The 23,900-nt window shown below is 43.7% G+C and overlaps 1 pseudogene; it reads left to right on the top strand.

The window, feature by feature from the left end:
* The first annotated feature begins 21,502 nt into the window (after positions 1-21,502).
* On the top strand, positions 21,503-23,312 carry LOC128968012 (F-box only protein 15-like; annotated as a pseudogene).
* The last annotated feature ends 588 nt before the right edge of the window (positions 23,313-23,900 follow it).

Here is a 23,900-nt window from a genome sequence, read left to right as displayed (position 1 = left end):
TTGTAATCCGGCCAGGGGTGTTCCCGCAGGAGCTTCCCCCAACCTCTGCATCTTAACTTATTTTTTGTTTTGTTTTGTTTAATGTCGTTGTAGGTGTGAAGATCCAGTAGAGCTACTTTTTTTTCAAATTTATTTTTGTTTCTGTTTTGCAGGGGGTGGGGGCAGGAGGAGGAATGAATACATCTCAGCAAAGCCAGAGTTGAGGCTGGGTGGGAGAAGACCCTCCTCGCCCAGCATATTTGACTTCTTTCCCTTTTCTGGGAAGTCAGGGAGGGCTCCAGCCACATGTTGCATCTTACAAGTGTCTCAGACCTCCATTTCTGCTGCTGCTTTGGTATCTTGGGAAGCTCTCTGTTCTCAAAACTTTTGGGCATATACTAATTTTTAAGGTTAAGTTATGATGCTACCTTTTTTTTTCCCCATGGCACTGCAGCTATGCCTCTCTTTGCAGCCAGAGTAGCACTTATTTTGGAAGGCAGCTGACCCAGTCACCCCGCTTTGTTTGAGGCACCAATTAGGAACCTAGATCACAAGCCTTCTCACCCCAGGCCCATGGCATGAGCAGTAAAAAGAAACAGAGACTCCATGGGACATTTTTGGGCTCATGTAAAATCTCAGTTGGTCTCTAGAGGGGCCTGCCTCTATGGCTCTTACCATCTCTAAGGGCTCCAGGTAGAATTACAGAATACAGACCCTTCTGCTGAACCAGGATAGATTCCTCTTCTGCTTCTGTATTTCTGTTACAGATACAGAATATGAACTACATTTTCATATACACAGGACAATTTTGCTGTCTTTACCTAGGTCTTCAGTACATGCATGATGGCAGGGAGCCCCAAAGAAGCACAGAAATTTTTCTGTCCATGCCTCAAGTCATAAAATGGTAGTGTATTGTTTGGCTACCAACAACTGCATTTAAATCAACCACTGAAACTGTGTTTATTCTTCAGGCCCAGTTTGTCCATGCAATGCCCTTGGATATCACTTCTGTGTGTGGCAAATTAAATGGCTGGGTTACATTAGCCAAAGTGAGTTTGGCAGATTAGGTACCTAAGTATCACTGACATTTATTGACTCTGAAGTTTCCAGTGCTAAGGCATTTAAGGCCCAGCCCAAACTGAGGCTTTAGACTCTGAACTCCTGTGTGAGGTCCTGACTTCCTCCAGTCACCAACAAGGAGATAAATTCTTAAACAAGAGTTACAGGTCTAAACCCTTTGCTGTATGTGGACCTTAGTCATAAAGCCCATACTAAAATATTTACATTCTAACTCCCTCTCTATTTTGATGTAACATCTGAAACATCTGTGATGGGATCCACATGACTTGGAAATGGGATTCATCTACCTAGGTTGCCTATGCCTTCGGAAGAGAACAACTAATATGTTGAAAAACCTGCACCTTGAAATTAAACTCTGAAGTCAGTTCCCTTACAGTCAGAAACAGACTTTTTATGTTTTCTTTCATGCTTTATCATACGGAGCCAAAACTTCCTACACACCAGAAGGAATCTGAAGTGCAAGGTGACCAGGACTTTATCCTTTCTGACTGGGCTGCACCACAGGCCACTAAAAGAAATTAGACAATTATGCATTAGTAAGAACTGCTTGATCAATTCTTTGCTGCTTAGTCAAATTTTATTGGCTTTTGCATTTTCAGAGGTGAAAGTGTAATTTGTAATCCCTGTCCTGTGTAATCATCTGACACCTTATGAGCACTAATAATTAAAATAATAATTAAAACAACACACTATTATTCCAGTATCAAAATAAGGCATGTAAATAAGAACTGAACTTCACATGACAAAAATAAAATAGAATACTTTCACTGAAGTGGCTTTATAATCAAGAAATTGTAACATGTATATCCACAGAGAGAAACAGGTTTTCATTCTTGAGGCTGGGAATGCTCATCTTGTTGAGTAATTAGAAGAAAGAGCAATTTCCATCTACACTGAAATAAAACTGCATTTTTGAGTGTATGGACAATAGACAACCTCTGTTAGTCAGGCTACGATGTCTAAGAGTAGGTACGAAAAATCAGACATACTCCAGTTCAGCAGCTATGAAGAAATAGGCTAAAGAGGTTTATCACTATATCCAGTGAAGGATTTACAGGTCTTAAATTTTAGTTGTCTCAGTACTTAAATTTCCAGTGCCTTACCCTGAGACTGGGATCCCTGATGTTGTGTTTGGCACTGTGGTTCACTATACTGTGAATGGAGGAGGTGTGTACAGACAAATCTTTTGTGCCTTTGTCCAGAGCCATACTGTTTAGCAAAGGGCAGGAACAGCAGAAAAGCCCAGGCTTTTGGTTACGTTGGGAAATGTGAATTACTGTTTTTAATTGAGATAATATTTTAAATTAAGACAGAAAAGTTTTTTCTCAACTTTTTATGTGAAGAGTGATAGAAGGATAGTCACCCAATGTCTTTCAGATGGAGGATTCCCCATGCTTGTTCTTCAGTCACCCCACAAAGTGTGGAGTCCAGAAAGATGGCAGATGGCATATTTTGCTGTCATAACTTTCAGCTCAGGAAAGTTTCAACTCTTGATATTGGTCAGGGAGACCTACTTTTAGCTCTACAGTAGCAGATATTTGTTTCTATCAGGTGAGACATTTTCTTTCACTATAATCTAGAGTACCTTGGGGGTTTTGTTATCATTTAAAGAATGATATATTTGGCTTTGGAATTATTCCAGCATTGTGAGTTTTTTCCTACTTGAAAGATGAGAACAGCTCCTGGAGCTAACTCAAGGTGATGCATTTCCCAGGTCAGTCCCAGGAGGGCTGTAGGCAGGATCGCTCTGGCAAGTCAAAGCTACCTTTCCTAGTGCGACTCACAGATAGTTAGCCCATCCTAAGATTTTGATCCTGAACTTGCTGAAGTTCTGGTGGGAGAGGTTTCTATTCATCCAAAGTCCTTTTGCTGAGCTGTAGGTGAATTATGTGATGGGTTCGTTTGGTTTTTGTTTCTTTTTGTTTGATTGAGTGTTTTTTGTTTGTTTGTTTGTTTGTTTTTTTCTCTGGGGGGAGGTTGGTTCTGATCAGCTGAAAAAACCTGTCAGCCCCAAAAGCTTCTTTCATCCTTTATCCTTCTCCACAACAGAAAGGTAAGGGACCAAACTCTTTTGTTGTTTTTTCCAGTAAAGCAAGAAGCGCATGTATTGCTTCATATAAAATTGAAGCAGCTTAATCCACATAAAGGTATTTAATTAAAACCGGAGTAGTTTTCAGAAGTGCTAGGGAGTAAGTAAACTCAGTGGGTTCTTGGTCCCTCTGTAATTCATGACTCCTTCATGTCAATGCCAATGTTTTGACTTGGCTGAATGTCTTTAATATCTGGGTTTAAAACTTTTGGCCCATGTGTTCTGTTTCCTCAGGGCCCTCTAATTTTTAACTTTTACCATAGAAAAATCTTAATGTTTCCAAGGTTCCACCTTGCTAGCAATATGGTTTGAATCAGATACACTGCACAGAGAGTATTTTGATTTTCAAAAATAACAACCTTCTGGTTTTATTTCTGCAGATATGAATAAAAATCTGAGAGATCCTGTGTTTAGAGCTTGCTTTCTCTTGATAGCAGACAGCATGAGCACTGTGATATGGATCAGTGATACAACATGTTTTCCTTCATTAGAAACACAACCTAGACATTAAAAACAGCCTGCTGAAGAATCATATTCATTTAGTAATTATGTAATTTCACAATCAAGGGGTTACTATCCCTCCCCCTGCCCCATCCTCCCTTTATGGCTGCCCATTTATGGAGGAGAACATCTGATACCAATAAGTTTATGGTACCTATTCCTAAAAGCAATGTCTGCATTTCAAACGTGGCTTTAGCAGTTGAGTTACCAGATCCAGCACTGACTGCAGATGGGATTTATCTTTGCTAACTTTAGCCATATACTGGTTAATCTGTAGGCCAAGTCTAGGCTCCCTCTGTATTCAGTAGAGAAAGACAGAGGAAGATTCATGCCAGCTAGCTTAAGCATCCATTGAAGGAAGGGATGAGCCACCTTTTGCATTTGCCCATATCACTCAGTTGATTATAGCAGGAGGCCAGGCAGCTAGCTCAGTTATAGCGTACTTGACCAGATGGATGAAGTTAGGGTAGATGGATACTGTCCTGCCTGCCTGCAGGCAATGCAGACAAGGACAAGCTGCATTCAGCACAGTCTCAGGATGCGGGATTAGTCAAGATAAGCTGTTGCTGCTGATGAATGCATTTTGCTCATATCAAATAAAATCTTTTATAAAGGGGGCCTGACTTATACTGTAGCCAGTGGCAAAATGAGCAGGAAACATGACACCAACTCATAGTTCATTTGATCAATTTACAATCATGCCAACTGAAATGCAGTTTTACTTTGGCACCCCTTTATTTGACATCCAGGCTGTGGTGCTTCTCTGATGTATGAGGTCTTCTAGTTTTCCTTCACGACAGGATGAGTTGGACCCTCCCTTTTGTTCAAATATTTTCTGCATAATCATTTAAGTCTAGGAGCTAGGCATTAAAGGAAATGCCAAATAGCATGAGACAGGTCATAAAAGCAAACCAAAGACCTCCAAAACCCAAAAAGAAAACCTGGCAGAAATTAATATAAGAATACCTTCTCAGTGGTTGTTCTAGACTGAAATACACTCATTTACTGAGAGCTGGCACACATAGCTTGTATAGAGTTAGATTTACACAACAGTAAACTTGAAATTTTCTCTCTTTACCCCGTTAGTGACACTTCATGAACTGGGATGTATGGAGGCAAGAGACCTGCTGTGCTGGGCTGTGGTGGGAGAGACATACATAGCCCAAAGCCCTTTTTTGTGTGTTTCACTCCAAGAATTTTTGTGTCTGCTGGAGAGAAGTGGTGGTGAGGTCAATCACACCTATCCTGGGAGGTCAGCAGCCTGATACAGCTTGCAGCGCTGGGCTGGAGAAAAGCAAGTTGCTGGAACCACAGTGCAAGACTGGGGCTGGGCAGGTGAGTCTCAAAGGTAGTGCATGGTACAAGGAATGGCTGATTAACAGTGACAGATGCAGAAGAATAACCAAGAAATAATTTCTTCAGGAGAACATGTTTTGGGAAACCCTGTCAATTTTATTGAAAATTTCACTCCAAGAACCTCTGTGGAAAAGCAGCATAAGCAGATGGACCCTGTGGACAGAGGAGAAAATATCCACCTGCTCAGCTATAAGAACTCCATAATATATTAAGTATGAATTCCATTTCTTCCTCTTTCACCTCTCAAACTCCTGAATATTGATCAAACTTGAAAAGTTTTTTTTGCAAGACTCGAGTCTTTCGTTTTCAGTTCACGTTTAGCAAACTAACGAAAGTTTAGATTTGAGAAGCAGCTAAAAGGTTTATCAAACATTGAAGGACATCTGCAGCTTTCTCTCATCAGACAAATCTCTCCTTTGAATCTCTCCCTCAGATATTCAGATACGTTAGTTCCACCATACTAGAAAAGGCTACTTGGAATAGCAATACTTCCTCTTATCACAAACACATGGATTTACTTTCAATGATGTGTCAAATTCAGTCTTAAATGGCATTAGATTCTGGATGCTCACTCCCTCCTGCAGCAAGACTGATGACTCTAACAGCTAGGAAATGTTTTCTTATTTAGCTGATTTCTTGTGGCCAGCTTGTATCCTCTCAGTCCTCAGTCTGCATTCCCCACCACCCCCAGCTATACAAGCCAAGTTATTCAGGGATCTTCTTGTTTCCTCTTGGTCAGGTTAGCCATGTTTCAACACAGTGCTTCCAGCAGAAATTGAGCTTTCCTGCCCAGGGGTGCTCAGGGCTGCATGCAAGGTCTCATCAGGTTTTGTGCTAAAGCATTAACAGTTTCTGATCTCTGTCTCAGTGGATTTTAGTTTTGAAAGCTGGGTTACACTGTAGCATGAGAGTCACCTTGGATAGTGTAGGCATAGTGTTTCTGCTCTCTTACAAGCTTGGAGTAACTAAGTGAAACTGTACTGTCAATCCTCACTTTGCATTTAATAGTTGGGTTTTTAAAAAAATCTTTACCTGCTTTCAGTCTTGATATGCATTTTTTTTTCACCAACACCCCTCAATGTTGTGTCATCAAAAACTTCAGAGTCTGTACTTAAGTCATGTAATTTATGAAAATATTAAACAAGATTGGTCCCAAGACTTAGTTTGAAGAACTCTCTTAATTGCTTCTTTCCAGCCTTGTAACGTTTTTTTTTTCTTTTTTCAGTGGTGTCTGTATGCTGTGAGCCAAGTCCTTGTTACACACACAGTTTTCCTGTAGTGCTGCAGCTAACAAATAATATCTTCTGCGCTACTGTGTCAAATATTGTAATGAAATTCAAATAGACAGTATTTACCCTAATCTGTATGTGTAGGATATCATCTCATTCAAGAAATCTTAGGAGAACTTTGGTGTGGTATTTCCTGTCATATTTTAGTCCATTCTCTGTTTAACACCTGTTCTTCTTTTAGAAAACATAAGCTAATGTACTAGTGCTTGATGAGGTTATGCAACCAGGCTTTCTCTGTTGCCTGTTAATGCAGATTCCCCAAACTTTTAGTTGCTCAGGACTGTAAAAGCTCCAAGCCTCTTTCACATTTTAATGCCTGGACTCTAATCCATCTGACTTTATTAATCAGTTCCAGGAGTTTACCAAACTTTGCCTTTTGAAATTCAAAACCTTATTAACAGACTCATTTATCTGTTCCATTTAATTAGGAAGTGTCAGCTCCTGACCGCTTAAGCCAAGGTCATTTTTTGCTGAACTCATCAATTACCAACCCCAACTCTCAGTCAGCATCACTTTTTACTGTTTCTGTGAAAATTTGATTAAGAAATTTGCTGACTACTACATCTAGAAATATTTGGATTCTGTCATCATTACACAATGGTAAGGGCTGGAAAGAACCCATGGGGATCATCTAGTTCACCCCCTGTACTAAAGCAGGTTCATCTAGATCAGGCTGCACAGGAATGCGTCTAGGTGGGTTTTGAAAGTCTTGAAAGAAGGAGATTCTACAACCTTTCAGGGCAGACTATTCCAGTGCTCTGTCTCACATTTGCTCTTTGACCCATATTTGGGAAGGTAAAAATTTTCCTGCATGACACAAACCCAGCAGAACCTGTCTCTCTAATGGCATTACCATTAACTTTACCCATAACCATAGCCAAATGAGGGGGCTTGCACTTTCCAAGTACCCTTTTACCAGCCTTCCCCAAAGGGATTTTCACTGGAACAAATGCTGCTTTTTGCATGCTATCCCTTCTGCACATTTTCCTTTGCAGTGTTTCGTGTCCTTAATGCACAGTTCCCTGCCACCACCTTCACCTTTATCTCTGTCTTTCTGAATAATACATATGCTTCCTGACCAGTGTTCCAGCCATGACTGCAATTCTGTGGTGTTACCCGTGTATACCTGTTCTGCTCAGTGTCCTGCCAGCTTAGTTCATGCTCTTTCCTTTTTTAGTTCCAATATTGTTGTTAAATATTTCTGTACCCCATACCACAGCTTTGTTCAGACCTGCTCCTGACAGGCACTGTATTGCTGACTTGGAAGCAGTTCTCATCACAGTTTTCACTTTCTTTCTCCTTATTCCTGACTGTTCTGATCACTGAAATTTCTTTATCCTTCGGCATACCCTCATGTACCTAGGCTTTCTCCTCTGGTGTTCCACAGGCATGTGGAGATTATTCAAGTCTTTGACTCTGTACTCTTCATTTCTTAGTTCAAAGCTCTGCTTATCAGTTCTACCAGACTTGCTTCCAGAAGGCTATTTCCACAGTTGCTCAGATGGAGTCTGTCCTTCAAAAAAGATCTTCTTTCAGTAAATACATCCCAATGGTCAAATACTGCTGGTCCTTTGGCTATCTGTTGATCTCCCTCAAAGCATCTTTTTTTTTTTTTTTTTGTCTAGTTTTTATTTCATATAGCATTAGGGAATGCTAGAAAATAGAGCACTTTTCAAATAACCAAAATTAAAAAATAGTAATGACGTTTGGCACAAATCTTCAGTCATACAGTTCTAAAAGCAAATTTCCTCATACCAGCAGCCAACCCAGAGAGACAATGGAGACGCAGCTAGAACCAGCAATGAATATTCTGTTCCCACCCTCAGGATTTTCTGTCTTCCTACAGTTTTGCCATCCCTTGCTCTATCAGTCAGAAACATGAAAACAATTGCCTGACATAGAACAATATTGGGGGCGGGGGGAAGTCTTTTTGCTGGTTTATTGTTTTGTTCATCAAAATGGTTCCACTAAGGTGGCTCTGCTGGTATTACATTAGTGTAGTTTTGCTGGCAAGCCCTTTCACACGTGGTGAACAAGGTCTAATGGAATAGTGGAGAGCAAGGACTACACTGTGTCTGTTCTGCTTTGGAGGGTGATTCAGTGGGGGTGGCTTTAGGGCCACACCAGTTATGGGTAGAAATGAATGCTATGTGAGAAAGGGCAGGAACAGCCCTCATAAAACTGAAAAAGTCTGCAGTGGATGCCCTTGTGAACGTTCTCTGCTCACAGAACTTGCTCAAGAGTCAGTGCTTCTGAGCCATGACCTCAACAAAAACCTAGCAGACACTTATTGGCAAAATAATATTTTGATCATGTTAAGCTATAAAAGCTACCTAGAAGATGAATGACTTCAAAACAATGGCAAATATGTAAGACAAAACATGCTTAGTTATAGGTGAACCTGAAGAAGTAAGAAAGTCACTTGATCTGCAAAGATAAAATGCATCCAAAGTTTGCTTCTCCTCTTATTTCTTCCTTCCTCTTTTTCTTCTATACTTTATTTTTCTCCTCTCCTGTCCCTCTCCTGTCCCTCTCCTGTCCCTCTCCTGTCCCTCTCCTCTCCCCTCCTCTCCCCTCCTCTCCCCTCCTCTCCCCTCCCCTCCTCTCCCCTCCCCTCCTCTCCTCTCCCTCTCCCCTCCCCTCCTCTCCCTCTCCCCTCCCCTCCTCTCCCCTCCCCTCCTCTCCCCTCCCCTCCCCTCCTCTCCTCTCCTCTCCCCTCCTCTCCTCTCCTCTCCTCTCCTCTCCTCTCCTCTCCTCTCCTCTCCTCTCCTCTCCTCTCCTCTCCTCTCCTCTCCTCTCCTCTCCTCTCCTCTCCTCTCCTCTCCTCTCCTCTCCTCTCCTCTCCTCTCCTCTCCTCTCCTCTCCTCTCCTCTCCTCTCCTCTCCTCTCCTCTCCTCTCCTCTCCTCTCCTCTCCTCTCCTCTCCTCTCCTCTCCTCTCCTCCCCTCTCCTCCCCTCCCCTCTCCTCTCCCTCCCCTCCCCTCCCCTCCCCTCCCCTCCCACAGTTGTTGAATAACTACAGTCAGCATAGGAATGGACTTGGAAAGACTTCAGAAAGTTGGCCATTAACCACATTCCTGTCAACTATTTATATGTACTCAGAGACCACCCTGCTTAAAGGTATCTGAGAAACATGTTTCAAACAGGGTGTTGACTCCCAGGGTTGCAGCTGGTGGGCTATGTGGTCAACCAGGTGATGTGCTGGTTTTCTCTCCTCTTGCCTGCCTGAAGGGAGGCTCTGGGAAGCTGCAGTCTGCTTCCCTCTGTCCCCCTCCCCCTCCCTCCCAACCTCCTTCCTTGCTTTCTGCTGCTCAACAACTGTGCAGTTAGCCAAACAGTGAATACCAGAAGATCAAATCAGAAGCTGAGTCTCTCTTTCTTCAACATAAGGTCAGACATGTTCCTACAGCTTGATGGAGCCCATTTCTTAGGGGCGAGTCTGAAATTTCCAGGTGAAGGATTTTGCTCTTCAGAATTTTTCCTTAGACAAAACATAAGCTCCTCATTATTTCTACCTTTAAAGGCTGAGGGGGAGAATTCCAGAAGGAAAAAAAGAAATCCAGCTACCCATATCAAATACAAAGATACCACCTGTGGCTCAGCTTGTACTCTAGCGTACAGTCACTAGAACCTAGGAGGGTGTACTAGAGAACAACGGCTGAATTTTTTGGCTTTGTATTTTTCCCTAAACATCTGCTATTAGTCATCATCAGAGGGATGTTGGTATGATCCAGTACGACCATTCTTAGATTTTGATATGATATTCTGGTAATTTAGCCTTACACGGCTTCAGGAAGCCAAGACATGGTCTGGGCAAAAGGGCCAATGGGTCAAACATTGCTGTCAAAGTCCATTCATTAGTATTTTGGAATAAGCATATAATAAAACCGATGAAGAATCCACCCTCAGCTTGGCTGTTTGCAGCAAATATTATAAGAGTATTAAACTAAACAATGGCTTGTACTCATTTGGCTCTCCAGATGTTTTCTATGACTCTTATTTTCTGTCAATCACTTAACTATGTTTTTTCTTTCCTTAGCAACGTATTTCCAAATCACAATCAAAGAAACTAACGGCAAATAATGAGGGCTAGATTGTGTTTGATTGCGGCTAGTTGCTCATGGGAAAGGAAACTGCAAGAAGTGCTGCCAATCCTTCACACTGGCAGACTGGCCAGGAACGCTTCCAGCTCCCCTGACTGCCCCCCTAGCATGCCCCACACCAAAGGGGCTCTGCAGCAGTTGTGTCTGACAGGGAGACCCTATGGCTAGGGATGGAGGCAGACGTGCAACTGATTGCTTTATGGGACAGGAGATACAGAATATTTTAATTCTCTTTTCACTCAGTCCTTTATAAAAGCCTCCCCAATTCAGTCATAGACACAGCAGGCTGCAGTCATGTAGAGTTTAGCAGTGGGTGTTTTAAGCCTGGCTCCACAAGGAAGCACAGTTCATTTAATTGCAATATGGTTGTGCTTGTGCACATGGTTGTCTAATAACTTTTGAACCCACTGGCCAATTGCAGCTGAACCTGGAAGAAAGGTAGAAGTTTCAGAGGTAAACAAGTTTGTAAGTTTTAGTGAAAACAGAAAGCTGAGGAGCTTTCCTACAAACAGAAAGGCTGCAGCCCATGCTCAGTTCTCGTTTGACATGGAGTTAATCCACTTGGGAGAGAGACTGGATATATTTGAAGGAAAGCTTCAGTCAGAGCTTATACCTTATTAGATATAAGGGAATCCATTCTGCAGCCAAGGCTTCTCTCCCCTATGGTTTCTCCAGTGTCTGATAAGGGCAGAATTCACACTGCAGCAACAGTATAATTCATTTAAAATGTCAGTCAGCCATGAAACACTAACTCCATTGGAAACTAGGCTTCTGGAATAATTCTGGTATTCATGGAAATACTTGTTTCCTCATATACTGCAAAGCTCCAGGAGGAATTATGGGTGTCTCTCCATTGCTTCCAGTCGCCAAGCTAGCTCTCTTGGAGCTGTTTCTGCCCAGCAGTACACTCGCTGGGTCTTTCTAATGCCAGCTGCCTCTAGAGGTTTCAGAGAGGAAAGTTATATTTCACTTCTTGCCTCAGAGACAGGCTCATCAGGCATAACTTGTGTGAAGAAATTAACTGATTCACAAAGGAGCTCCCCATTCCCTTTTAGGCACTTTAAAAAACAACAAAAAAGAGGCCAGTGTTCTCAATGGCTTCTTGGCCAGAAAGAACTGCTGGCTGCTGAGCACTTGTGGAAAAATACTCTACTGAGAAGTGTAAATGGGAACGGAATCTTTCTGAAAATCTGGATCCAACTGGGGACCATCGACACTTAAAAATTTGGCCTTCAATGCTTTTGAAATACTTAGGTCCTAAAGGAGCAAAATCAGAAGTGAATTTTCAGAAGCCTCCAGACTTTCCCTTTTATTCCCAGGTAGCAGTGAAAATACTGGTGGTGTTAATGTCAAGCACTAGGCTCCAACCAGGAAAAAAACCCAAAAGGACACATTTCACTTGGCTGTATAGTCAGATTTCCTCTAGATACTGTTTTCATAACAAACTATTCAGGAAATTCCTTAATTATTTGTATTGTCTTCCCATGTTAAAGAGAGAATGTTATTTCTTAATTTCAATATTATTATTATTGAATAGGGATAGTTATTCCCTGTAGAATATACAGATTATTCTGGTCCACGCAGGGACTGGCATTATTTCTGTCTGCTACATTTCCCTGGGAATGAATGCTAATATCATAACAGGTATTTTACAGTGGTATCGGGGAAAAGAAAAAATAAAAGGAGAAAGAAGAGAGAAAGCAGAGAGACATATAAAGTCATTCGATTGATGATAAAGAGGGAGCAGGAGATCAGCAAATGGAGACACGTGTGAGTTCTCCTGACTGAGAGAATCCCATGTAAAACAGAACAGTTCTGCCTGATCTTGGCAGAATTTAGGCTGGTGCTGGATTTGCCAGAGATCTGAATGGCAACAGAGACCCAGTTACAAAGAAAGCAAAATGTATTTCACATATAGCTACACAGTGTTGTTTGACTTTAATAGGCCTTGCAAATACATCCTGGGAGTTAGACTCTGCTCTGTCAAAAATCAGGGTTGCAGGAGGTTGTGCTGAGATTGTAGGCAGGACAGATCAGATATTACCCAAGCAAGAAGGAAATACAAACTTCACAGAATTAACATATATTGTCACATTCTATTAAGGTGTTCTGTAGGGCCTGATCAGATTAAATGCATTGAATCTTATAGTCATCTTACAGCATATGAAAATATTGTCATGGATAGAATTTTTCATTAGTGAATAAAATGCAGAATAATGAACAGTAGACAAAAAAAAAGAAAAGAGAGAGAGAAGATGTAAAGCCAATCAAAGGAAGGGCAGATGTTTAAAAAGTCTTTTGCTATTCAGGATTGTGATCCAACAAAAGCAATTATGTTTCTGCTTTCTCAATTTCAAAACAGCAGAAAAGAGCTTTGAGGTTTTTCCAGTGCTTATGGCCTATCTCCACACCGTTAACTGAACAGAAGGTAACATAATACCAAACGTAGCCACAGGCAACTGATTCCATGCAAAGCTTATAATTTGGGACATCCAGTGAGTTAAAGGGGATCGTAATCAAGAAGGAGAAATATATGTACATTCAAAAATTGCCAAAGAAATCTATAAGAAGCCTAATTAAATTCTCTTATAAACCTGGAAAAGGAATCATAAAACCAAAACTAAATCAGTCCCTACAGGTGGAAATTATACTTGGTAACTGCCCTCTGAACCCATGAAAGAGGATAATGTGTGGAATTTTGTTGATGAACGGCTGGCATGTGGCTGCAGAAAAACAATGGTCTCTCTTGGCAAAGTGCTGAATATTATTTTTGCTCAGTGTTTTTCTATTTTGTTATTTTTGAATGGATTAATATCAGAGATGTAATTGTAAATACAGTCCACCACATTTCTCTGCCAGTATCCCTAGCCATGCACCTAAACAAAAGTTGGTGAGGAATATTCAGAGAACGCAGCACATGTATGGCACAAAATGCAATACAATGGAGAGGAACATGACAGAATAGTGAAAAGATTCAATGTCAGTCATCCTACATTGTGATAAAAACATTTTCTTAGTTATGCAATGCTGTTCTTGTATTACCTGATGCACAAAGATGCTGCTTGCTACTCAGAGTACGTGTGCTGTGCCATAGGAAAGGGCCCCTTCAGAAAGGAAACAGGAGAACTGTTGACAAGTGATGTGGAGAATGCTGAGGATCTTTACCTCAGCCTTCACTGACAAGGGCTCCAGCCACACTCCTGAACTCACAGAAGATAATGGCAGAGGCTTGAGAAAGGAACTGCCCATTGTAAGTGAACATCAGGTCCATGACCATCTGAAGAACCTGTTCAAGTCCATGGGACCCAAAGAGATACACCCACGGGTGCTGAGGGAACTGGCAGAGGAGCTTGCTAAACCACTCTCTGTTATATTCCAAAAGTCGTGACAGTCCAGGGAAGTCCCCATGGACTGGAAAAGGAAAAACATAACCCCGATTTTCAAAAAGGGAAAGAAGGATAATTCAAGGAACTATAGGCCTCAGTGCCTGGTAAGATCACGGAGCAGATCCTCCTGGAGGCACTGCTGAGACAAAGGAGTAAGAGGTGATTGGGTACAATCAGCATGGCTTCACCAAGGGCAAATCGTGCCTGACAAACCTGGTGGCCTTCTATGACAAGGTCACAACATCAACAGACAAGGGGAGATCAACTGACATCATTTATCTCAACCTGAGCAACGCCTTCGACAGTGTCCCGCACAACATCCTGGTCTCCAAGCTGTTAAAATATGGGTTTGATGGGTGGACCACTCGGTGGATAAAGAACTGGCTTGACAGCCACACCCAAAGAATGGCTGTCAATGAATCCATGTCCAAGTGGAGGCCAGTGACAAGTGGAGTCCCTCAGGGATCAGTCCTGGGACCAGTCTTGTTCAACATCGTTGTTGGTGACATGGACAGTGGCATTGAGTGCACCCTCAGCAAGTTTGCTGATGACACCAAGCTATGTGGTGCAGCAGACATGCTGGAGGGAAGGGATGCCATCCAGAGGGATCTTAACAGGCTGGAGAGGTGGGCCCATGACAACCTCATGAGTTTCAACAAGACCAAGTGCAAGGGTCCTGCATCTGGGTTGTGGTAATCCCAGGCACCAATACAGGCTGGGCTGTGACTGGCTTGAGAGCAGCCTTGAAGAAAAGGACTTCGGAGTGCTGTGGGATGAGCAGCTCAATATGAGCCACCAGTGTGCATTTGCAGCCCAGAAAGCCAATCACATCCTGGGTTGCATCAAGAGAAGTGTGGCCAGCAGGTTGAAGGAGGTGATTATCCCACTCTACACCACTCTGGTGAGATCCCACCTGGAGTACTGCATCCAGTTCTGGAGCCCCTATTACAAGAAAGACATGGACATGCTGGAACATATCCAGAGAAGGGCCCAGAGGATGATCAGAGGGCTGGAGCTCCTCTCCTATGAGGGCAAGCAGAGAGAGTTGGGGTTCAATTTGGAGAAGAGAAGGCTCTGAGGAGACCTTATTGTGGCCTTCCAGTGTCTGAAGAGGGCCTAGATGAAAGCTGGGGAGGGACTTTTTAGGATGTCACGTAGTGATAGGACTAGGGGCAACGGATCCAATCTAAAGGGTAGATTTAGATCAGATGTTAGGAGGAAGTTCTTCACCACAAGGGTGGTGAGACACTGGAATGGATTGCCCAAAGAGGTGGCGGAAGCCCTATCCCTGGAATTTTTTAAGGCCAGGTTGGATGGAGCTCTGGGCAACCTGATCTAGTGAAAAGTGTCCCTGCCCATGGCACAGGGGTTGGAACTAGATGATTCTTGAGGTCCCTTCCAATACTGACAATTCTGTGATTCTATGATGATAAAAATGGGGAAGGTTGCATTCTGCCATTTTGTAGCAGCCATACAACTTATTAACACTGTGCCACTGAAAGGGGTCTGTGGTCAGATACAAGGACCACAGCTGCAGAACAGAAAGCTGTTGACGTCAGTGTAATTTTTGCCATGGACTTCTGTGGGGCTGAGATTTTATCCATGCAGTTTACTTTCTCTTTTCTGTGTCTCTTGTTCTGCTGTACTATTCAGACAACACAGAATAATTCCTGCTTCCTCTGATCCCCCACTGAGGGATCAGCAAGCAAAAAGTCTCATTTTTAAAAGTAAGTAGGCAGAATTTCTTTAACGAATTATGAGGTGAATCTGGGCATGATCCCAAGCTGTTTTCCTTGTCCCTAAAATGCAACTTAGGCAGAATGCAGGTGCACACTGAGGGTGACAGAGAAAATACTGCCAATCTCTATTAGGCATCTCCCAGATACGTATGTTGCTGAGCAGGGACTTCATTATGTGTCCAGTACAGTCCTACTGTATGTGTCTAACCATCCTACCCACAGCCAGCTCCAACGAAAAAGAGCATGGCCTTCCTGCAGAGGAGGAGCTGGGGCCTGTTTTCCTCTGCAGTAGAAAATCCTAAGGTACAGTGAAGAATAAGACAGAGCCTGGAGTCCTGCCAGGGAAATAAAGAAGCAGAAGCACCAATTACTGCCCCAGGATGAAGGCTTCTGCCTCATTTTAGTGGGATTTTTTCTGGGCGGCTGTTTTTTTTTTTGGTTTTGTTTTCTTTTCTTTTGGTTTGGAGTTTCTTTGCAACAGGAGGCAGAAAAAGCAACAGCCTGCTTGTCTTACATCTCGAATTGGCTCCACTACAGGGCTACACAGCGGAACCATTCCTTTTTCCTTTCATACGCTGGCCCCTTCCTACCTCATACCCTGTTGGGTCACAACCAACGAGATTTGCCCCAAAGGTGCACAGCACCAGAACATAGGATTACTCTGGTTTTTGACAGCAGTTGAGAGGCATTCTGCTTGTTTTCTGGGGCACACTAGAAGCTTTTGAACATGAAGCTATGTAGCTGCATTAGCTCAGGATAAACACAGTAAAGCAGTTCCCCAGCTGGCTTGGAAAAAGGACAAAACAGGCTCACCTCCATCTGCAAAAGACAGTGTCAGCATAGTTTTGTACACTTTTGGTTTCAGCATTCTCAGCCACTTCCTTTCAAATGTGACAATTGTTGTCTACCTTTTGTGCAATTGCCTGGCAGTTGGGAAACTTTGGGAAATGAAAGTTTTAAGTTCTCTTTAGGTATGGGTTTGAAGGTCTCTTAAGGAGACTGTCATTGAGAGACAAGAAGTAGCAGGGGAGAGGACCACAACATACTTGACACTCAAGTGAGCCAAGCTGCAGTCGAGAAGACAGGAGTTACAGAGCTAAGTAGAACAAATGTGAGGTACTGCTTTTCCATTATGTGTAGAAAAGCATGAACCAAAAAACAGAGCTTCACATTCTTGATGAATGGAACACTTATATGCTCCATTCATGGCACTCCTTTCTACTCCCTTTGGCTCTACGTTCCTTGCCTTCTGGGCTGTGAAGTGAGCCAGCTAATACAGGGAAAAAAATAGAAGCACTCCCACCTAAGTTCTTCTCAACATTATTGTAGAGTCTACTGAGATAGGTCTGAAGTCTCACTTATGGGGCACATATTCAACAGGCTACCAGCTGTAAGCGGTATGACCATGAGCCCTGTCCCAAAGAACAGAAATGCGCTACCTGTCTCCAAATGTGTGACTAAGGTAGCTAAACACAGGACAACCCATGTGTCTGGCTTGTGTGGCAAGGTTTAGATAGTGAAGGGGTTACAGGGGTGCCTTTTGTGAGAAGCTGCTAGAAGTTTTCCCTGTGTCTGATAGAGCCAGTGTCAGCGGATTACAAGATGGATCTGCCACTGGCCAAGGATGGGCACATCAGTGATGGTAGGACCTCTGGAATAATGCATTTAAGAAGGGGGAAAAAAACTCTGAGCAATGGCAACTTCAGACAGGGAGAGGAGTTAAAGTATGTGAGACAACTCTGCAACCAGAAGAGAAGGAGGGGCAGGAGGTGCTGTAGATGTGGGAAAGGAGTTTCCCCTGTAGCCCATGGTGAAGATCATGGTAAAACAGGCTGTTCCCCTTTAGCCCATAGATGTTAATGGTGGATCAGATATCCACCTTGCAACTTGTGGAGGACCCCATACCAGAGCAGATACATGCCTGAAGAAGGATGCGAACCCATGGGCAGCCCACACTTCAGCAATTTTGCTGGCAGGACTTTTCACCCCATTGGGGTCCCACACTGAAGCAGTCTGTTCTTGAAAGACTGAACCCTGTGGAAGGGACCCACATTGGAGTAGTTTGTGAAGAACTGCAGCTTGTGGGAGGGACTCATGCTGGAGAAGTTCACAGAGAAGTGTCTCCTGTGGGAAGGATCCCACACTGGAGCTGGGGAAGATTGTGAGGAGTCCTCTCCGTGAGTAAAAAAGGAGCAGCAGACACAACATGTGATGAACTGAATGCAATCCCCATTCCCTGCCCCCTGTGGGAGATGGTAGAGAAGTCAGGAATAAAGTTAAGCCTGGGAAGAAGGGAAGAGTGGGGGGAAAGTGTATTTTTAAGATTTGGTTTTATTTCTCATTATCCTATTCTGGTTTGATTGATAATTAAACTATTTTACCCAAGTCAAGTCTGTTTTGGCCATGATGGTAATTGCTGAGTGATTTTCCTGTCCTTATCTCAACCCATGAGCTTTTTGTTATATTTTCTCTCCCCTGTCCTGCTGAGGAGGGAAGTAATAGAGGTAGGCACCAGGGTCAACCTACCACAGCCCAGTTCAGAAGCTGACATGCAAAGACACATTTAACAGCTGCTCTTGATTGGGAGCAAAACCCCCCTCACTGGGATTTCCTATTAGTTTTGATGGCACACTTATCTTGCTGAGCCAATTCTTAACATATGTTTGCTTTGGTAGGTATGGACTGACAGGTCTGGTCCATATGTGAGCCAGGCCAAATGGATATATGCCATTCTGGTCCAGAAGTTAAGACTTGTGCTATAGTTGTATGGGTACACAGCTGTGGGATCAGAGCTAGGTCACCATACAGGACAGGAGCAGGTATATGTCTTACCTGTACCCATCTTCACATGGTTACTTTGTAAGGGCTAGCTTATCTCGGTTGATGTCAAGGGAATTTAAACTTTGTCTACCTGCATGTTGCTTGTTCCTTAGTCCAAGCCCTGAGCTTGAGACTAACTCAGGAATTTACCTACTGCTGATCTCTAAAGCTAAGAATACACACACTCTAATATGTATCTTCAAACTGCTGGGTCAATGGAGAGGCAATCTGTGTGAACACATTCAAGCTCTATGGAGGGCCAGCTGCTAGCATAAGCAAAGTGAGAGCGGTGGCTTAGACTGACCTTTGCCCAGGTTATAATGGGCTATTATAATCGCCGTTTAACTGGTGTTCTGCATCCTTGAAAGCCAGGCTGTCTGATGACACAAAGTGAGAGGTCAGAGTATGTGTCAGGGAACCTGCTGCTCCTCCCAGGATCAGCAGTCATTCCCCAGTTACCCAGTGACAGCAGCATCCAAGTATGGCTCTCTGACATGTTTCATTGCTTCCCCTCACCTCTTACAGCTGGAGTAGCCCTGGGGACCTGCTGTGCTTTCTCTTCCTTGGAGCAACAAAGCCGGATTCTGGGATACTGCAAGGACCCTCTCGGTCTGTCCCATGCACAGTGCGGTATGCTGTCACATTCTGAATGTGCCAGTCACACAGAAGCTCGGGATGAGACACAGAAGCAAATATCTGAACGGTGGTGTTAAAACAACAATACAGAAAGATAGCAAGTCAAGGCTCACCCTCAGCATGTAGTCACTGCCTCACTGCTGAGACACGCTGTGTGGAGTCTGTTCCTGTTTCACTGCAGGGAAGCACGCACACCACTTCCCCACCAGCCTGCCTGCAGTGAGAAGGAAGAGATGTGCTTCTACTGTGAGGTGGCAGTGTAACAAGTGGCACCAGTTGAGAGGTGGTTTAAAATGCCATCCCTCACTACCTCTCAGCTAATAGGTGATGCTTTCAAGCGGAAATACCTGCCAGAATACATGCCATTTTGATCATAGCACCAAAGCTCATCAGAAGAAATCCATAGACAAACATCCAGTGTATACAGACCTTTAGGAGTCTGGCTCAGCACTGGGAATTTTGATTTGGGAGCTATGCACTCCCTTCCACGTATCACATAGCTGGCATGACAGCACTGAGGGCTGTTATTAGATGGCCTCTTCTGACTTCTGTTGATCACAGTTAAGATGTGGATGCTCTCAGTCATGTTCAGAAGTTTGTCCTCTTTTCCTCTTCCCCCAGAGGTTACTGCACAACAGTTTTTGCAGTTTAACTCCTTGTTTGATTGCTCCTTGAGAACAATTCAGGTTAAAAAAGAAGAGCCTTTGCAGGCAGCCTTGTCTGCACAGCTTCTTGGAGTATCCCAGACGATCTGTAAAAGGAGCACTGGGTTCAGCTCACAGGGACATGAAAAGCAGCAAGGGATACCATTGTAGCTGTTTCTGGATTTCATGTTGTGCTTTAACAAGTTAGCTATTGCTCCCATGAGAGTCTTGGAAAGGAAGAAGTAAAAGGTAGAAATACCTCAATTGCACCCCTACTCTGCCCCCGCTAGGCTCCTCTAAACAGGATCTGTGGGAACAGATGGCATAGGAATTGGCTCTGTCAGTTTTGTACAAGCTAGGAAATCCCTCGTGCCAAGGGAATCCTCAAATGGGGAGATTCGGCAGCTCTCCAACTCTTCTGAAGTGGGTCAAAATGATTTAAGAATTTGGCCCATTGCGGCCTCATTTCCTCTGTAAATCAGATGTAATACAAGGGATGATGGAGTGGGGAGAAGGCAGAGATTAAAATTTCAAAGAGGATCAAAATATGCCATTTTAGCTTTTGTAAGTATAAACATGCATAATATGACATTTTGTTTAGACAGTTATTTAAAAAGAAACTTACAATCTTTTTAATTAAAATGAATGCAAAGGCATAGGCTATAAATACGAACATAGGAAGGTAGGAGTTGACAGCATACAGCCTTCCAGACAATCTTTTTTTTTTATTTGTTATGGAGTATAATAAAATTTTGTTTTCCTATGCAAATTTTCCATAATGTTTATGTTTGTTTTAGGTAACAGATTAACTTCAGGTGGCTTTTTTTTTTCCCCCCATATATCATGCCCTCATTTTATGGTTATCTTGGGAACAGTGAATGAGATTATTATAGAAGGAACAACAGTTAGATGGCCATGTGGGAAAACCTGAATTGCGGATGTGACACTGTCTAAACTTACACTGCTCTTATTAAAAATTTGCTTGCTCTAAGTTTCATTATCTTCTCTTACTCCTGCCATTCTCCCACTGCCTACTGCACTTTACTTCTGCTGTCACAGGATCTCAGGATCACAGCATGTTAGGGGTTGGAAGGGACCTCCAACCCCCCTGCCAGAGCAGGACCACAGAATCTAGCACAGGTTGCACAGGAACATATCCAGATGGGTCTCGAAAGTCTCCAGAGAAGGAGACTCCACAACCTCCCTGGGCAGCCTGTTCCAGTGTTCTGTGACCCTCACAGTGAAGAAGTTCCCCCTCATGTTGAGGTGGAACCTCCTGTGCTGTAGTTTATATCCATTCCTTAGTTCTATGACAGGGTGCAACTGAGAAGAGCCTGTCCCCTCCCTCTTGACACCCAGCTCTCAGATATTTATAAACATTTATTAAATCCTCTCTCAGTCTTCTTTTCTCCAGACTAAAAAGCCCCATGTCTCTCAGCCTTTCCTCATAGAGCATATGCTCCAGTCCCTTAATCATCCTGGTAGCTCTCCGCTGCTGTCTCCAGCAGATCCCTCTCCCTCTTGAACTGGGGAGCTCAGAACTGGATGGAATATTCCAGGTGCGGTCTCACCAGGGCAGAGTAGAGGGGGAGGAGAACCTCTCTCAATCTGCTGGACACACTCCTCTAAATGCACCCCAGGATCCCATTGGCCTTCTTGGCCACAAGGGCACATTGCTGACCCATGGATAACTTGTTATCCACCAGGACTCCCAGGTCCTTCTCCACAGGCCTGCTGCCATCTTTTAGCCCTGTGCCTGCTACCGGTGCCCCTCATCTCGGCCGTGCTGTCAGGCCCAGGTCAAGGAGCTTTGCTGCCTGGCCTGGGGATGGTTCTGAAGATGTAAGGGCTGGAGTTGAGAGTCTGTGTTTAAGACCTGCTATGAAACCAGAGCCCAGGTGGAGCATTGAAAGCCTGCCACCAGAATTGCTAATAAAGATCTTTTCCATTCTGGATGCTGAATTCCTGCAGTCCATGGGCTGTGTGAACAGGAGCTTCTATCAGCTGGCCAGTGACAATGCCATCTGGCTGGCAAACTACTCCCAGAGTTTCAAACCAAAAAGGGCATTTTGGAAAATGAACTCAGGACCAACACAAACTCTTTGCTCAGGCTGTGCTGGTCTGCAAGATAAAAGTTCTGACCACTGGAAGAAAAAACACATCTCCAGACAAACAGCGGCTGTCCAAACAAGAGTCATTAGATCTGTAGACTTTGTAAAAACAAAGAAGCCACGAGAACCGCTGGCTTGAGCTGAATGCTTGTCTTGAAGGAGAAGAATGGAACCTAAAGGAGAAAAGTATCATTTCAGGATGCATCTCAGTATATTTTGGTATGGTATCAACTGGCCATGCTTGGATGTCCTCGCAACACTCAGGCTCTATGGAGTTGTGCCTTTATTTCCTCAGAGCAGGAAGGGACCTTATTACCATTCCCTGATTGCTGAATACCATCTCACTGATCTCACAGCACTTGGTGCTGACAAAATTGTCCAGCTCTTCACTCTGAAGCCAGGACTCTTAGTAGGCCTTTGGAACGACACAAAGGAGATTGCTTTTGTCTCAGCCAGTCTTCATTCTCATCAGCTCATGGAGAGAAGCATCTTGGGTTCTGCTGCTTGTCCATATGCCCCTCTGCCTCATCAGCCTCTACTGGATGATACTGACCCAGAGTATGGACTGCATGGTGTGGTACTTTTAAACTATGCCCAGAAAATTTTCCACAGATCTTGAACAGAAAGCAGTAGAATGTAAATAAATTACCATTGGATGTAAAAAAAGGAAAATAACGATAAGGTCTAAATAATCCCATTGGACAGAAAAAAAAACGATAAAAGTTAGATCTGTAAACTAACTTTCTTTTTTGCTTCCTCGCTGTAGCAGGTACTAGCTTCTGGCTTCCACTGGCTTTGCTGACCTTGGCTGCGTTGCTTTGTTGTGGTTAAGTACTAACAGCAACTCTCTGCTCTTTCTCTTGTCTGGTATACAGAGGCAGGGAAGGGTGCAGGGAGGGGGAAGCTATTAGCAGCCCCCTTGTTTTGTCCAGGGGTGTTCTCGTGCTGTTTATAAATATACATATATATATATGTGAATATCGTATATTTTGTACATATTCATTGCATGTCATATTTAGACTGGAGTTTTGCTTGTAAATACAGCTTAATTTGCTTTTTAACTGAGCTGGCAATTTTATGTTGGGGGGTAGTTTCAACCTACCACACATGGCTACTGTCTACACTTTGATATCCGGAGTGGAACCTGTGTCTGTATGTGTGGGACATTCAGGGACCTCTTCTGCAGAAAAGGTGAGATTGCAGATGGGTATGTAAGGCTCACAGCTGTCAGCAGCCTGCAGGACAACATGGAGCATGGTCCTTTAGCCACCATCCCTGGTTTGTCCTAGCAGACAGAGGAGCTGGAAGGCACTGTGAAGGAGTGCTGTGTGCTGGATGTTACTCTCTTGGATGAAGATGGAAAAACCTTCTGGTGTTTCAGTGCCCCAGTCTCCATGGAACTCTCTTCCAGGACCTCAAGCTGTTAGGACTTCCTGGGTCACAGCTACAGCACAGAGTATTGTAAAGCTTCAGAAAGCCAAGTCCGTGTTGAGTTCACCTATGTGAGTGAAAGCAGGCAGTACGTTGTAGTCAGCTTTGTGGTTGTAGTCAGCTTTGCTGTCTGTCCACCTAACCCATGAAACGCTAAACCAGTTTTGATATTTACCTGTTTATGATTAAATTGCAAAATGATCTGCTTAGTTCTGTTCTAAATTAAGGTCTGCATTAAATGTCATAGCATTTATCTTTTATAAAACGAGACAGCAAGGACACTAATTTCCCAGGCACTCAATCACTGCCTGTGCCACTGGAGAGCAGCTCAGGGAGGAGAGCAGCTCAGGGAGGAGCGCACCCGCTGTTCACAGCTCGCTGACAGCGCTGAGGTGGAATCATAAAAGTCAATTAATCATTAAAAGCTGTTACCAGCCCGTATTGAACCGCTCTGGCGCAAAATGTTAATCAGCCCCACATCAATACCATAAATTCCTGCAAATTGGAGCGGTCGATAGCGCTGAGGACCAGCAGATCAATGAGAGGGCGCAAGGCCCCTCCACTGGGCCCCGACAAAATGGCTGCCAGGTGCCTGCCACACCCCTCCCGGCAGGCCCTGCGCCCCGCTTGTTGCCACGGCGACCACATGTCGCCCTCAGCTCAGCCCGTTGGGGCTGAGGTGAGCGCCGATGCATCACTGCCTTTGATGGGTCTGTCAATAACACTTAGCAGGGGAG

The sequence above is a fragment of the Indicator indicator genome, chromosome 1, assembly GCF_027791375.1.
Source record: "Indicator indicator isolate 239-I01 chromosome 1, UM_Iind_1.1, whole genome shotgun sequence".
NCBI lineage: Eukaryota > Metazoa > Chordata > Aves > Piciformes > Indicatoridae > Indicator > Indicator indicator.
Note: the sequence above shows the minus strand (reverse complement) of the source record. Positions and strands in the feature narration are given on the sequence as shown.